Genomic DNA, 17,971 nt, shown 5'->3' on the forward strand with positions numbered 1-17,971 from the left:
AAAAGGGGATGGGAGGGTGGGTATTGCGCACAGGAAACCGACAAAGACCACAGGCAAGTGGGCTGGTTAAATACCCCCCGAGCTCCTCCCATAAATTCAGGCCACCATACTGGCCTTCTTACTTATGGCTGAAGCCCTATGACCGATACGTATCCGAACAATACAAACTTATCATGAGATACCCTATATGAAATGGACCTGAAAGTGTGCCCTGGTCTAATGGACGGTATACCAAAATAAGGGGGCAAAACACTTAGGTAGGGATAAGAGAGTTTTATTGTTTCCAGCTTAACCTTTATTGAGCAAGTTGAGTGAATGCCCGAGACATCTCTACCTGTTGGTTAGGGATGTACCGAGTGAAGCAGGCCGATTTCCACCTGCCCAATCTTTTGATGACGTGGTCCGGGACCCCATGTCGGGATGCGGATGAAGCTGCTCGGATGCGGAAGGAGTGGCCGGAATACTCACCGGGATTGAGGAGCAAGTTGCGGAGGAGAATCCTAACATGTTTAATGAACTGGCAGTTCGTTAATGGTTTGACCGGGAAGGGCAAAAGAGGGCTAGAGTCCGGGAGCTCGGGTAGCCGAGAGAGTAACTGTGTAAGCACAGCGACCGGGCACCAGGCGTTGTTGGTTTTGTAGAGGTGGATATCTACGCCGGTGCCTGTCTGCTGGGTCTTGGTTACCGAGAGGTGGAGGATGAAGTGGTCCTGGTGACGGAGCAGATGACGTCTGCGAAGGACTGGAGTGTGTGGGCTGTTATGAGTGAACTCGCTGGGCCGTAGGAAGCCATAGTAGGCCAGGTAAATGGCTGCCTGTATGACCAGACTGGGGAGAACACCGAAGGGGTAGCTGGTAAGCATAGTGGACATGTCCCTGAAGATGGAACTGGTGATGGGGAGCCGTTTGACTTTTAATGGCGGCTGTTGCTTCTGGATGCCGCGCAGGATGGCTCGGATCGCGTGGGACGAGAAGATGGACGGTTTGGTAGGATCCTGAAGTGAGATGAAGTGCTGTATGCCAGCTAAGTATAAGCGGATGGTGTTGAATGACAAGGCCAGTTGATTATGGCAGTATGAGGTGAAGGCTAGTATGTGCCTAGCATCTGTGGGGGTGCCTACTGTGGAGGCAACCAGAAATGTATTGAACGCCCTCCAGGCTACCCGGTAGGCTTTCAGAGTATTGTCCGATAGTGAACGGTTGATGAGCTGAGTGGCTCTATGTAGATGCGGCTCTAGTCCAGGGTCAACTGAGACCAATGCGGGATAGGAGCTGAGACCGTATCTGCACTGGGAACCTGCTGAAAGAAGGACAGGAAATTAAAGCGGGACAATGCGTCAGCTGCACGGTTGTACTTTCCTGGGATAAACGTGCAGTAAACATTAAACTGATGCTGCAGAGACAGCTGCACCAGCCTGCGTAGGAAGGACATCACGGAGAGAGATTTGGACCTGCCCTTGTTGACAATGTTGACAGGGTCCGGCGAACCAATGGTGGCCAAAAATTGCCGCAAACCCTGTGGAGGCTGCGGCATCTGTCACTACCTGTGGCGAGAGAGGTGAGATATACGGGATGAACAGAGAGATACCGTTCCAGGTGGACAGGAACTCGTCCCACATCGACAGGCCTGCTAAGGCTGCGGTATCTAGGCATAGGATTTGATCCGGGTCTTGTGCCTGAGAAAGGTAGACCAACAGGCGTGAGACAAAGGAGCGACCTTGTGGAATTATACGCATGGCATAGTTGAGCATGCCCAATAGCGACTGTAGCTGCCTCTTTGTACATCCCCTGGTGCGGGTGAACTCGTGGAGAACTGCCCTGATGCGGGTCAGTTTGTCGAGGGGCAGGCTGGCCTGCATGGAGCTGGTGTCTAGATTGACTCCAAGGAAGGTGATTGATTGCGCGGGCCCGTCCACCTTATGTTCAGCGATGGGAACATTGAGGTTCCCAAAGACGGTCCTTAATTTGTCGAGGTCCCTTGGAGGTGTGCCCGGCTGTTCAATCAACAGGAAGTCATCCAAGTAGTGGATAACTTGCTGACAACCAACTTTGTGCAGGAGAATCCACTCAAGAGACTGAGCGAACGTGTCGAACAGCCACGGGCTGCTTTTGGAGCCAAACGTTAACTTAGTGGCGAAATAATATTGATCTCTCCATTTAATTCCGTGCCAGCACCAGAGGGACGGGTGGATAGGCAATAGTTTAAAGGCGTCGGATATGTCGGCTTTGGCCAGCCACGCACCTGTGCCTACTTTAAGGATGGCCTGAATCGCCATGTCCACAGAGGCGTATTTTAATGAGAACTCTTCGGAAGGAATCAAGGAGTTTAAGCTGGGAATGTGGGAAGAACGAGGCGCAGACAGGTCGTACACCAAACGATTTTTATTAGAAAATTTGCCCTTGACAAGCCCAATAGGGCTAACTCTCCACGTATTGAAGGGGGGCTGTGTGAAGGGACCTATGACAAAGCCTCGTTCCACCTCGTTCTGCAGCAGTTGGTCAATGGCCTGCTCGTCAGAGGCTGCTGAGCGGAGGTTTCTGCACTCGTAGGTCTGGTGGGGTAGGGAGATGAGGCCGGTGTGGAAGCCTGTCGTGAAGCCACCGATGAGGAAGGTGGCTAGTGAAGGAGTGGGGTGCATAGTGAGGTAGAAGCCCAAGCATAGGACGTCTATGCGGCTCAGTCATGAGCCCTTGTGTGCTTTGACCTCGCACAAATTTCTGGGGTGCGCTCTGTGACATACGACACAGATGTGCAGTAGGCGGCACTGGCTAAAATTGCACGAGCCATAGTTATAATTATTGCAGATGGCCGCTCCCCCTACGGTTCGGACCGTACGTCCAAATTTGTCTACTTGATTCTTTGGCGCAGGGCCTGATGGGCCTAGGGCTGCACCAGAGGTGGAGGGGAACTCTATGTTGGCGCACCAGGAAGCGGTATGGGTGGAGGACTGGCAGATGGCACACAGGGGTGAACGAAGGCCGGCAAAATGCCGGCAGAACAGTTCGGTGTCCATAAGGCTCCAGTCTGTGGGTGACTGGAACTGTGCCAGTTTAGCGGCTGCCTTGGCTGAGAACGACCGATGATAGTCGTAAAAGGAGAAGCTTCCGTATTTGTATCCTAGGTCCACTACCGTGTGGAGGTACAAATCCAGCTCTTCCCTCCTGGCAGGGGATGCTGAGCAAATTACGTCTCTCAGCATCCCAAAGGCTAGGGCAAACTCTGGGATGGAAAGTTTACGATTCAGCCTGGGGTCCTTAGCTTTGAGGAGTACGGAGACATCTCCCCAGGTGTAAGCCTTGTTCTCTGCAAGGTCATGTACCGAAATAAGCAGGGAGGCAAGGTTGACATCCTTGCCGTCCAAGATGTCCTTCCTTATGCCGGCCGGCACCAGATGTGCTGGACAGACCACGGGACATGTTCCTTCGTTACCTGTCGGCAGTGGTGACGGGACTGGAACCGGAACAGGGGTGGTTGTGGCTGGGAGAGTTTCTAGGAGCGTCACTCTGGCCTGGACGTCCGTGACCGTATTGGTTAGGGACGACACCATAGCATGCAGTTGGCCTATAGCCGCTGAGATGGACTGGAGCGTAGCCTGAGGCGGGGTACTAGGCCCGGCCGTAGCTGGTGGGGTAGAGAGGAGCCTGAAAAGCTCTGCCTTCCTAGCCGTAGCGGGGAAGGGAATGCCCCTGCGTCTCAGCTCCGCTGTCAGCCTGGGGATAGTCCAACCCCTGAAGGACTGTATGCTGTCGCTCACTGAAGGCGGGCGAGGAGACAAGGGGGCGGTAAGGTCTTCGCTGCCGAGTTGGGACATGGCTCCAGGTGAATCGTGCCCTAGGAGTGATGTCCTATTTTTTTGGGGACGAAGGAAGGACGACCGGAACCTATAGAGGGTGACATAAGTCAAGACTATTTCTCTATTTTACCAAGCGAATCCACCTATTGCTGAGCACTAAGGCGGGAGCGAACGTGTATACATATATATATATATTGTCACAAGCCTTCACATACATATATATGTATGCCAGCATGGTTGCTGTCACATTTTCCACGCCTTCCCTTCTCTCCCCTTTCTTTTCTTTTTTTTTACCTGGGAAGATAACGTCCAAGCTAGTGCAGGGTGGACCTACTGAACTTGACTGACCACCTGGAGAGAGAAACAACAGATGACAATTGGTGAGGAGCCTAACAAGTAAACTGAAGAGTGACGTAAACGGCTGGCTAACACGACCGAAGTGCACCGGTGAGTAGACATTTTTCGCCACCACTCCTTTTTTATCACTGCCATTTATTTATCATCATCATTTTTTTTTCCCTTTTTTTTTTTTTTTTTGCTGTCCCAATCCGACGTATCATTTGCGTAAAGGACGAAGTGTGGGATGACCCGTGTCCAATGCGGGAGCGTGAATAAGTGCTGTAATTGTGACCGTACAATAAGGCAACCTGTTGGAAAAAGGGAAATGTGGCCGTTCCCTCTGGGGCACGCCGAACCGAATCGATGCATCACGGATGCTACTGGATTCGAGTCGGAGCGCTGTAAGTGACAGTGAAATGAAGCATGATTGCCATGACAGAGGCACGAAATGGTCGCGTCGCAAGTGCGACTGACAACAAAGCGGACTCTGGAGCACGTACTGAAATGTGGGAAATAACCTGGGGCGAACCAGAACGAATCGGTGCATGTGTATGTGCGACTGGATTCGAACCGGAGCGCGGAGCGTGACAGTGAAATGAAATGAACAACTTCTGTTATGACAGAGGCCTGGATCGGCTGGCCACAAACTGAGACTGGAACCGAACCGGTCTCTGGAGCATGCACTGAAATGAGGCTGAAAAAATACCTGGGGCCGTCCGGACGAATCGATGCACAGGGATGCAACCGGATTCGAACTGAACGCACTATGTGACAATGAAATGTTTCCCATGATAGAGCTACGAATCGGAGAGGACGCAGCCTGCGACCGTCAACGAGCGGGCTCTAGAGCATGTACTGAAATGAGGCCAACGCAACTGGGACACGTCGATCGAACCTGTGCGTTTTGAGAAATGTGACTGGTTTCGATTCTGAACGTAATAGGTGACAGTGAAATGATTCCCATGACAGAGACCCGGATCGATTAGCAACGAGCGGGCTCTGGAGCATGTACCGAAATGAGGCCGAGCAACTGGGGCACACCGGAACGAATCGGCGCATTAAGCATGCGACTGGATTCGAATCGGGGCGCAGTGAGTGACAGAAATGAGTGAAATGATGAAATGACCTACGTGAGCCAGCTGTGGCAGAAGTACGAATCGTTGTGCCGTGTGATGCGACTGGCAACGATTTGTCTGTGGAACACAGTGATGAGGCAGACAACACAACAATTTACGAAAACAGTGCAGTTTTTTCTTCGAGCAATTCCTACTGAAATGAGGCCCGTGAAATGAAGGGCGCTGTGAAAATGGTGCGTTTTGAGTGATAAACGACCCGGTTTCGTAACGAATGACTCGAGATATTTCAAGTTTTACGATACTCAAAAATAAAATGTTTTAGTAAAGGAAGGTCAATCGAGACCCTTACCTGCGGCAGTCGAGCCAGAGACGTTGTACAAAACACGAACGGGAACGAAAACCACGAGACTTCTGGTAGAGAGAAGTTTTCCGAATGGCAACGAAATTCGAGTAGTCGGCCTAGTGACGTAGTATTGCACACAGGAAACTGACAAAGACCACAGGAGAGTGGGCTGGTTAAATACCCCCCGGGCTCCTCCCATAAATTCAGGCCACCATACTGGCCTTCTTACATATATATATGTTTATTCGTTTTTATTTCATTTGATAACAGCAGCTAAAAGTGCAGTGAATTGTGTTCCTTTGAGCGCTGGTTTCAGGAGTACAGTGTAGTTCTGCGTGTTATTAGTTAATGTTTAGGAGCAGTTGGGCATTTTTTTTTAGCTGCCCCGAATGCTCCTCTATGTTATAAGGGTTAATTCTGCTTAGACCTGGGACAATCAAGAATTCTTTCGGAGCTCCAGAAGCATTCAATGCAGACAAGAGTCATTCACTGAATACTTGGCTATTTTAGCTGACGGTTGATATTACCTGAAAACATAATTTAACTAAGTAATGCTGATGTCTGACTTTGAAGAAATAATTTCAAAACCAGTTTTTACCAGACCTTATCTATACTGTGCTCATCATGAAAATCAAGACTCTAAAATAAGAAATATTCCTCTGTCAGCTATTCAAGTTTCAGTCATGTTAACTTTCTCCTCCTTCATATGTTATCTTATTAGTACATGTACACAGGGTCGTTTATAGTAGTCTAGGCAGTTGAGTTCAGAAGCTTTTTTTGGAATGTAAAAAAATGCTTTCAGGACCGATGTTCAGAGGCATTTGAAACACCAAATGCCTGTAACAGCTTGTAAACGCAGTAACTCTCATCTAGCAGCGTTTCGTTTATAGACTTTTTTCATTTTAACAAAAATTATAAAAAAAAAAAAACCTCCTAAATGCAAAACGCGGCTGAACGGACATTTTTAAACGTTGGAATCTAGCTGTCAAGTTAAATCGTTCAGGAGAGGTTAAAAAATGTCTCATGAACATGAAGCCTTAGTGGCCATTCACACTACAGCGACTTGGGATCTGACTTGAACTCAAGTCGGCCCAAGCCGCTGGACATAAGAAATGTCATTCTAGTGAATGAGAGCCGTCTTACTGCACACTACTGAAGTCGCTCTGACTTCAGAAAAAGATTCCTGTACTACTTCAAGGCGACTTGTACCCATAGATTTCAATGGAAGTCGCCTCTAAGTCAGATCTCCATCTATATTGAAGTGACTTTACAGGAAAAAGAAAATAATTTACCCAGGTACTCCCCATATTTACACACAGGCAGCCCCCTCCTTTCCACAGAGCACTTCCTGTATGCCATTATCTCTGTATGCTCTGGCCAACCTGTATGCTATATTTTGATTGTATACAATGTCTACCAGAGCCCACAAGGAGGTTATGTACAGAGCCCATTGACAATGAGGCTCTCATTAGGCTCGTGAGGAAGCGTACAGCGTCCTTAATGACAAAAGTGATCTCAATTATAAGGATCAAGTAAAGAGGGACAGTGATGGCTGGAGATCTGCCGTATCAGTGTGGACAATTGAGATTTTGAAGAAACAAGAGGCAGCAAATTTGAAGCAGCTATGGACTTTCATGGTACAGTAAAGACTCACATACGTAATTATATATTTATTTAAGACAGAACATGATTAAAATAGTCCTTTAGGGAGAAAATACAATACACATTAAGCTTGAATCTCTGAAAAAGAACTGAAAGAGTAAACGTATATCCATCTGTGAAGGTGGGTTCAGATACTCGTCCTTTAACAGTTCAGCCTCTACATGTTTCGCCAGGAGACCGCTTCTTCAGGAGTGTACTTCAGAGTTCTTTTATATGTGTAGATATCTCTATAAAGAACAAACAATTATATGAGCTGTACAGGACGCCGTGGCTGGGTCCTGGAAGGACGCTATATTTCCCCTCTGTTTGGGTTGTGGTCTCTTTAAAGGAATAAAAAATTGATTAACCCACCTGTTAAGGAAGTGTCTTTAAAAAAACAAGACAGGAAGTGCTAGATGGGTGTGGAGGAGTGGAGAAGACATGGTGGATGGTGTTTATGTTTGGATTGCAGCAACTGAAGTGAACAGCAGTGTCCTGTTTGGAAGGCTCCTGGCAGGGGAAGCTATCTGCCATCAAGACCAAGCTCTGTTTTTGATAAAGACAGCTATTCTGGACTTTGCAAGTCGGTGAGACTACAGACCTTTTTCCTTTTGTTTTTGGCTGCTGTAAGCTATTTAAAGCGGAGGTCCACCCTAAAATGGACCTCCGCTCATCGGAATCCCCCCCCCCTCCGGCGCCACAATCGGCACCTTTCAGGGGGGAGGGGGGTGCAGTTACCTGGATAATCCAGGTAACTGCACCCACTTCCGGGCTAGCTCTCTGCGGAACGAGCGTAGGTTACGCCCCCGTTCCGCAAGCGCCCGCCACCTTCAGCAAGTGCCCCGCTGCCTGCTGGGAAACACGCAGCTCCCAGAGGCAGCGGGGACCGTCCGGATTGCGCCGCGCGGCTCGCGCATGCGCAGTAGGGAACCGGGAAATGAAGCCGAAAGGCTCCATTTCCTGATTCCCATACCCAAGATGGCGGCGGGACCCGGCAGCCGAGCGAGCGATCGGCTTCGGGTGCCGACATCGCGGGCGCGCTGGACAGGTAAGTGTCACTATTTAAAAGTCAGCAGCTGCAGTATTTGTAGCTGCTGGCTTTTAAAAAAAAAAAAAAAAACGCGGAGTCCCGGTGGACTCCCGCTTTAAGTTTAATAAACCCTTTGCTGTGTGAAAAGCCTGTGTCCTGCGATCTACCTGATCCCCCGAACATTACAAGTGGTGCTCGAATGCGGGCAGGACAAAGTAACAGGCGTTTTTCTTGCTATTTCTTTTTTTTTGCATTGGATTTGAACTGACATTTAAAGGGACAGTACAGTGAATTTATGTCCTGGGTTAAAGCTGCACAACTGTTGAAAGCTGAAACAATGGAGGAGCTAATTAAACAGCTGTCCTTGGCTAATATGCAAGCGCAGACTCGCCATGAGGAAGCTAATCAGCGCTTATCAACCCAGCTGGAGGTACAAAAAACGCACCACAACGAGGCGCTGGCTCTGCAGCAAGAAAATACTCGCCTGTTGGTGGCCCAGTTAGCAGCCCAGCAAGCGACCCAACAAGGGGTTATGCAGGCTCAGATAGCTGCCTTAAAAGAAGCAGTGCAACAGCTTTCTCAGGGCCGTGAACAAGTGGCCGTTGCCCCTGGCAACCAGGTGACCATAAGGGCAAGCCATTTTTTGCAGAAATTGTCCCTGAGTGATGATGTAGAGGAGTTTCTGGCTACATTTGAGAGGACGGCAGAGAGAGAAGGGTGGCCCCAGGACCAGTGGGCCGGCTTAATTGCTCCTTTCCTCACCGGAGATCCTCAAAAAGCCTATTTTGACCTACCACCAGAAGATGCTAAAGATTATCAAAAACTAAAAGCAGAAATACTGGCTCGGTTGGGGGTGACTACGGCTGTTCGGGCCCAACGAGTGCACCAATGGAAGTATCGTTTGAACCGGCCACCGCGATCTCAAATGCATGACCTGGTGCAACTAGTAAAAAAATGGCTGCAGCCCGAAGTGTTGTCTGGCCCCCAAATTGTGGAGCGGGTCGTGCTGGACCGATACTTAAGGTCACTGCCAGACGACCTTCAACGGTGGGTCAGCCATGGAGACCCCAAAACCGTGAACTGCCTTGTCGAGATGGTGGAACGATATACAGTGGTGGAGGATCTGCTTGGCCCCACCAAGCGTCAAGGGCCCAGTCTGCCACGGCCTTCCCGACCAACTGCTGTCCTTCGAAAGGAGGTCCCCAGGAGCCCTGGAACCAACACCCCGGAAGGCCAAGAGTCACACCCGTTACCCCCTCAGCGACCTGTTCCTGATCGAAGAGGAGGAGATGTACAATGTTGGCTGATGTATGCAAACTGTTCCGGATTAAACAGCTGCGCACATCGGTCTACCATCCCCAAACAGATGGATTGGTAGAACGTTTTAATAAGACCCTTAAGTCTATGCTCAAGAGAGTGGTACAAAGGGATGGGAAAGACTGGGACTGCCTGTTACCAGCTCTCCTGTTTGCTATCCGAGAAGTGCCCCAGGCCTCCACTGGGTTTTCGCCCTTTGAATTGGTATATGGGCGGAGACCTTGTGGATTACTGGACTTTGTTAAAGAAGAATGGGAAAGTGAACCAATTCAGCATAAAAGTGTTCTTGAATATGTCTCTCAAATGCAGGAGAGGATACGAACTGTGATGCCGCTAGTTAAGGAACACTTACAAAAAGCCCAGGAGGCTCAACGACGGGTCTATAATAGGGCAGCCAAAATTAGGAACTTCCAAGTGGGGGATCGAGTAGCAGTGTTAATTCCCACTGTGGAAAGTAAATTCTTGGCCAGATGGCAAGGCCCTTTCGAGGTTGTAGAAAAAGTGGGAGAGGTAAATTATAGAGTCCACCAGCCAGGCAAGAGGAAACCCTTCCAGATATATCATGTAAACTTGTTAAAGCCCTGGACAGACAGGGAACCAGCGACCTCCCTGGCTAGTATAAAACTTGAGCCTCGGGTTGGGGTGGAGAGTGTCCAAGTAGCAAATACCCTGTCTAAAACCCAAAGTCAGCAGGCAAAGGAGTTCTTGCAGAGAAATAAAGAAAAATTTTCAGGCTTGCCAGGGCTCACTAGTGTCATAGAGCATGATATTATCACAGAACCAGGAGTCAAAGTTTTTGTCCGGCCCTACCGCATCCCAGAGGCTCAAAGGAAGGCCGTTTCAGAGGAAGTAAAAAAGATGTTAGACCTAGGGATTATTGAGGAATCGCAGAGTGAGTGGTCGAGCCCGATTGTGTTGGTACCGAAGCCCAACGGGACTCTGCGATTTTGCAATGATTTCCGGAAACTTAATGAAGTTTCCCGGTTTGATGCCTACCCCATACTCCAGGTAGATGAGCTTATCGAGAGACTAGGTCCAGCCAGGTATATCACTACGTTAGACCTTACCAAGGGGTATTGGCAAATACCGTTGACTAAGGCCGCTAGAGAGAAAACTGCTTTTTCTACCCCAGAGGGGAGTTTTCAGTACAAAAGGATGCCTTTTGGATTGCAAACTGCTCCAGCCACGTTCCAGAGAGCAATGGATAGGATTTTACGACCTCACCGGAAGTATGCCTCAGTATACTTGGACGATATAGTCATTTTTAGCAAAGACTGGGAATCACATTTGCCCAAAGTGCAGGCAGTGCTGGACTCTCTTTGGAAGGAGGGGTTTACAATAAAGCCTGAAAAATGTGCTTTGGGAATGGAGGAGGTGAAATACCTGGGTTATATCGTGGGTAGAGGGGTAGTGAAACCGCAGGTCAACAAGATAGAGGCTATACAGAATTGACCCCGCCCCCTCACAAAAAAGCAGGTACGTGCATTCCTGGGCATGGTGGGATACTACAGGAGGTTTGTACCCAACTTTGCCACGTTGGCGGCCCCGTTGACCGATCTGACTAAGGGTCGGAAATCGGTCATGGTGGAGTGGAATGCAGACGCTGAGAAGGCTTTTTTGGAGCTCAAGTCGGCGCTGTGCCAACACCCTGTCCTGGTAGCACCCAATTTTTCAAAAGAGTTTGTTGTCCAGACTGATGCTTCCGATGTAGGATTGGGAGCGGTGTTGTCACAGGTTATTCATGGCGAGGAACACCCAATAGTCTTCCTCAGCAGGAAGTTAACACCAGCGGAGAAAAACTATGCCATAATTGAACGAGAGTGTCTGGCCATTAAGTGGGCTCTGGAATCCCTCAGATATTACCTGTTGGGGAGGAAGTTTAGGTTGATTTCTGACCATGCCCCTTTAACGTGGCTGAGACAGGGAAAAGGGACTAATGCCAGGATTACCCGGTGGTTCCTGGCACTCCAGGAATTTAAGTTTGTAGTGGAGCATAGGCCCGGGAGACTGCATCAAAATGCAGATGCCCTCTCCCGAGTCCATTGTTTGAGCTCCACTGTTGCCTCCATCTCCTTGGCGTTGGGGCACAGGGGGGGGGGATATGTACAGGATGCCGTGGCTGGGTCCTGGAAGGACGTTATATTTCCCCTCTGTTTGGGTTGTGGTCTCTTTAAAGGAATAAAAAATTGATTAATCCACCTGTTAAGGAAGTGTCTTTAAAAAAACAAGACAGGAAGTGCTAGATGGGTGTGGAGGAGTGGAGAAGACATGGTGGATGGTGGATGGTGTTTATGTTTGGATTGCAGAAACTGAAGTGAACAGCAGTGTCCTGTTTGGAAGGCTCCTGGCAGGGGAAGCTATCTGCCATCAAGACCAAGCTCTGTTTTTGATAAAGACAGCTATTCTGGACTTTGCAAGTCGGTGAGACTACAGACCTTTTTCCTTTTGTTTTTGGCTGCTGTAAGCTATTTAAGTTTAATAAACCCTTTGCTGTGTGAAAAGCCTGTGTCCTGCGATCTACCTGATCCCCCGAACATTACAGAGCTAATAAATAAAAAATCCTACCGAAGATTTTAAAAAATCTTGGGAAGTCTTGATAACCAGCAGTAAAAAAACGTATGACACTGCTTGTTCAACAGTATACTCTTGATATGAATCTGTTAAAGAAATTTAATCTTTGAATGAGCAGTATCAACTGAGTCAGATTCATCACTATCTATGTTTTCTCTTTCGCAGGTGCACAATCGTTCCTTCGGAGCACATGCATCACGTCTGGTCAGGTGCACACTGCATGGTGGTGGGTATTCACCCTCTGACTTGAAAAACAAGGTGTTTTCTCAATCAAGGGAGCAGGCCACAAGTGGTAAAACCAGTACTACAGCATATTCTATCTAAGGGTATCTCCAACTCTGGGGGCCCTAATCGACCATCTGTACCTGTAGAAGATTTTTTAGACCCAGCTTTGGACCTCTTGGAGGCCAAAAAACAGGGGAATCTGAGCGCTTTTGTCCTTCATCTAGGGAATCCACAGACTCCACAAGTCAATCTGAATTAAATATCATAAACTTAACTACTAGCAAATTTAATTCTGTACAAATATCTGTATTACAGCTTGGACTAGGGTTTTGTCCTGTGCAACCTATTAATCTATCTGAAACTATTAAAGATCTATATATATTTGCTTGTAGACCGATCTACAAATTTATTTTTGACTCTGAGTGTAATCAGAAAAAATTGGAAAAAGACCTTACAGAACAAATTAAGCACTTCACCATGGACCAGTTTAGAGCACTCAGGGACTTTATGCTCCTATATGAAGAAAGCTCTGATGATCCCCCTGCTCCCTCCATTGAGACAGCCACCCAGGAGTTGACATGCACTACTGCCGAGACTCGTTTTAAACCCAAGTCCCGTCATTCCTCCGACCTATTGACCTGCCCTAATATGTGAGAATGCCTTCAACTCACTATTAGGGATTTGAAATCCCGACAATGGTCCAGACCCAAGACGAACTTGACGTAGGAATAATCAGAAGCCCTAAAGTCACTCCAATCTCATAATAACATTGTAATCAAGCCCCCTGATAAAGGTGGGTACATTGTCATCATGTCCCACTCTCAATATCAGAAGATGTGCTTGAATATCCTTAAGAACAGTGGCTGGTATTGTTGTATTGGGAATGATGAAATTCCTCTTTATGTGAATGAATTGCGATCATTATTCACGGATGCCTACCTGGAGGCTTTGATCGATCTCAAAACCTTTGATTATCTTAATCCTAAGTTTACACATTTGGGAACATTCTATGCACTTCCCAAAGTGCATAAAGATCTTTCCAACCCCCCAGGTAGACCCACCATTTCTGGGAATGAATCCCTTACAGAAAAAGCCAGCAGATATGATGACTGTGTGTTAATGCCTCATGTGACCTGTGTCCCAGGTATAAGATGGGAGTCATCTGATCTCCTGCGACATATAGAGAGGACCCATGCTCCCCCGGATGCTCTGCTCATGGCAGTGGCAGTGTATATAGAGGCTTTGTACTCCAGTATCCCACACAAGCTGGGCATCCAGGTGATCTGGTCATTCCTTATGGAGCAGGACAGGACCACCTGGCCACATAACCGTTTTATGTTGGATTTACTTCGATTTATTTTGGCTCATAATCATTTCACTTTTATGGATCAGCTATACCTACAAAGGCAAGGAGTCGTGATGGGCACTTGTTGTCTTATGCAAATCTTTATTTGGGAGGCTGGGAGAGATGGATCTTTGCTGATGAGCGATTTTCTCCCTGGCTAAGGTACTCTACTTGTTCTGTTACATTGATGACTTGCTTATTATTTGGATAGGCTCCAAGGATGAATTATTATCCTTTTTGGATGCTCTAAATATTAACAAATTCAATCTGAAATTTAACCACAGCTTTAGCTCAAGTCAAATCTCCTTTCTTGATCTTACTATCATGATCAATAAGGGTGATCTAGTGACTGATCTGTACCATAAACCCAGCTATAGCTCACCTATACCAGTCCTTAAAAGGACCTTTGTGGACCTAGTAGCTAGTGATTGGCAGACTGTCCCTGCTCCAAACACCAAACTGTCCCTCAGTCCCTACACTGATAAAAGAAAGCTGCAGAATCGGTCAGCACTCAATAGCACAGCAGTCAGCAGTGCACCATAATATACTTTCTATATTTGAAAGAAAGCATATTATACGTGTACAACCCTATATACTGTACAACTATACCAGTCCTTAAAAGGACCTTTGTGGACCTAGTAGTAGCTAGCTAGTAGCTAGTGAATTGCAGACTGTCCCTGCTCCAAACACCAAACTGTCCCTCCTTACACTGAGAAACAACAGCTGCAGAATAGGTCAGCAGCACTGCATGCAGTGCACTATAATATGCTTTCTATATTTGAAAGAAAGTATATTATACGTGTATTACAACCCTATATACTGTACACCTATACCAGTCCTTAAAAGGACCTTTGTGGACCTAGTATCTAGTGATTTGCAGACTGTCCCTGCTCCAAACACCAAACTGTCCCTCAGTCCCTACACTGATAAAAGACAGCTGCAGAATCGGTCAGCACTCAGCAGCACAGCAGTCAGCAGTGCACCATAATATACTTTCTATATTTGAAAGAAAGTATATTATACGTGTACAACCCTATATACTGTACACCTATACCAGTCCTTAAAAGGACCTTTGTGGACCTAATAGTAGCTAGCTAGTAGCTAGTGAATTGCAGACTGTCCCTGCTCCAAACACCAAACTGTCCCTACACTGAGAAAAGACAGCTGCAGAATCGGTCAGCACTGCAGTGCACTATAATATGCTTTCTATATTTGAAAGAAAGTATATTATAAGTGTATTACAACCCTATATACTGTACACCTATTCCAGTTCTTAAAAGGAATTTTGTGGACCTAATAGTAACAGACTGACTGTCCCTGCTCCACACAGCGTCCTTTCCCTACACTGACAAAAGACAGAATGTAAAATGGCCGCCAGATCAGGTCTATTTAAAAGGTAGGGGGTATGTCCATGTGCTGAAATGTCTCAATTGGCTGTCCTGTACTTTTGTGGACCTAATAATAATAGCTAGTGATTAAACTGACTGTACCTGCTCCACGCAGCATCCTTTCCCATTCAGAGTAAGAATCATTAATCACTACTCTCTGAATTCTGTCTTTTAGCCAGTTATCTATCCATTTGCAAACTTATATTTCCAAACCTGTACACTTTACCTTAGACATGAGCTGTGTGTGCAGAACTGTATCGAACGCTTTTGCAAAATCCAAGTATACCACGTCCACAGCCACCCCTCTGTCCAAGGTTTTACTTACCTCTTCATAAAAAGAAATCAGCTTTATTTGACAACTTCTGTCTTTCATGAATCCATGCTGTCTGTTGGTTAAAATGTTTTTTTTTTCCAGCAAGAACTCGTCTATTTGGTCTTTTATTAAATGCTCCAGTATCTTCCTGACTATAGAAGTTAAACTAACAGGTCTATAGTCACTCGGTAAAGACTTTGATCCCTATTTAAATATAGGCACCACATCCGCCCTGCGCCAATCCAGTGGTACTATTCCCGTCATTAATGAGTCCCTGAAAATTAAATACAATGGCTTTGAAATTACAGAGCTCAATTCTTTCAGGATCCGTGGGTGGATGCCATCAGGTCCAGGAGCTTTATCCACCTTAAGGCTCGATTCACACTAGCGCGTTTTTTGATGCATTTTGCATTTTGCAGGATTGCAAGGAAATTTTTTAACATGGGTTCCTATGGAACATGTTCACATCAATGCATTTTTGTGCCTCTGCGTTTTTGGAAAAGGTCGGGGACTTTATTCATGCAAAATGCAGCGTTTTGCATGTAATAGAAGTCAATGGACCTGCATCAAAAACGCAAGTACCACTTTTTTACCACATTTTTGCCGCGATTTTGCCGTGATTTGCGTTTTGCGTTTTTTTGGGGTTTTTTTTCACTGTATATATCTGGTTGCTAAGCAACAACAGTGTAAAAAAAAACACAAAATCGTGGCAAAATCATGGTAAAAACGCGTGTCCAAAAACGCAACAAGCACCGCAAAAAGCACTGCAAAAACGCTCAGAAGCAACATGCATAGATGTGAATCGAGCCTTATTCTGTCTACATATTTCTGGACCATATCACTTTTGAGCCAATGTGGATCATTTAGGGCTGTGTCAATACCACCAGACTTAGGCTGAATTCCCACCTATGCATTTTTTGTGCTTTTTGCATTTTGCAGATTTGCACTACAGCCAGCTTAACATTGTTTCCTATGGAACAAATTCTGTAGAGCAAATCTGCAAAATGCAAAAAGCACAAAAAATGCATAGATGTGAATCCAGCCTTAAACCCCATTTAAAATCTGTGGAATGACTTGAAGACTGCACACACTACAATCCATTTAACATGGTTTCCTGTGGGTCACGTTCACATCTGTGCATTTTATGGAAAGGGCCAGGGACCTTTTCTTCTGGTTTTTGGTACCATAGACTTCAATGGATGAAAAACAGGTATTGAAAAATGTAAAATGCACATGGAATATGCAAACCGCAACTTGTATTGGTGTGACTCAGGCCTTAGGAGCAAGCATATCAAAGAACCATAAATCATAAAAAAAGGCCTGGAGCTACGAGGAACGATTGAAGTGTAGGGCTGGCATGACAGGGTGGAAGGGTAACCAGGAAGCATAGACTTAAAAGTGTTCAAAGGGAGACGTAGGATTGGCCAAGGAGACAGGGTGATGGGGAAGAGCATAGGAGATTAGACTGCATGGAGGGGTTGGACTGTAACAGTTGGAACTTGGAAGCCATTGGATGAACGTTCCTCCCTCCCTCTCTGGTATTGGCTATATAGGCAGGAGGTGTATAAGTCTTACAGGGTTAGGGTTGGCAGTTGGGACCCCTTGAATGTGGTTAAAATCTGTTTGTGGGGAACAATCGGTTGATATGGTGTCCTCTGGTTGGGTGTGATCCAACCAATAATAGGGACCAGGTTGTGCTAGATCTGTAAGATCTGTGGGTGGGTGGTAATGTCTCCAAGGCGGTGTCTTGCGGCTGGGGGCATATATATTTGTTGTAGTGTTAAATCACGATTTATTGTTATTTTGTTTAATAAAAGGCCTGATGGCTATTTTAATTCCATTGCATGTTAAATGTTTTATTGGGGTTAAGCACTTGCTTACTGGGCACTTAAACCCCCCTCCTGTGCAGACCAATTTTCAGCTTTCAGCGCTGTCGCTGTTTTTTCCCACAAATAGAGCTTTCTTATGGTATTTGATCACCTCTGCGGCTTTTATTTTTTGTTAAAAAAATGTAAAAAGACTGAATTGAAAAAAAAATATATTTTTTTTTCTTTATTTTTTTGTTATAAAATTTTGCAAACAGGTAGTTTTTCTCCTTCATTGATGTACGCTGACGAGGCTGTACTGATGGGCACCAATATGCTGCACTGATGGGAACCTATGGGCTGCACTGATGGGTACTGAGAGGTGACACTGAGAGGTGGCACTGAAGGGCATTGATAGGTGGCACTGGTGCGCACTGAGAAGTGGCACTGATAACTAGCAGCGATGGGCACTGATAGGTGGCAATAATGGACACTGATCAATACTGGTAGGTTACACTGATAGGCAGTACTGCTAGGTGGCACTGATGAGGCACTGATTGGCACCACTGGTGGGCATTGATAGGTGGCACTTGTGGGCATTGATAGGTGGCACTCATGGGCATTGATAGGTGGCACTGGTGGGCACTGGGGGCACCTGCAGGTGGCAATGGCAGGTGGCACTGGCAGGGGGTACTGATTGGCACAGATGAGGTAGATGTGCCTCCTTCCTCTTAGGGACTGATGTCCCTTGCACATAAACCGGTGATTGTCTTTTTTTCTCCTCA

Source organism: Lithobates pipiens, unplaced genomic scaffold (assembly GCF_037356315.1).
Source record: "Lithobates pipiens isolate NorthernLeopardFrog02 unplaced genomic scaffold, aLitPip1_a1.2 Scaffold_27, whole genome shotgun sequence".
In the NCBI taxonomy this organism is placed as follows: Eukaryota; Metazoa; Chordata; class Amphibia; order Anura; family Ranidae; genus Lithobates; species Lithobates pipiens.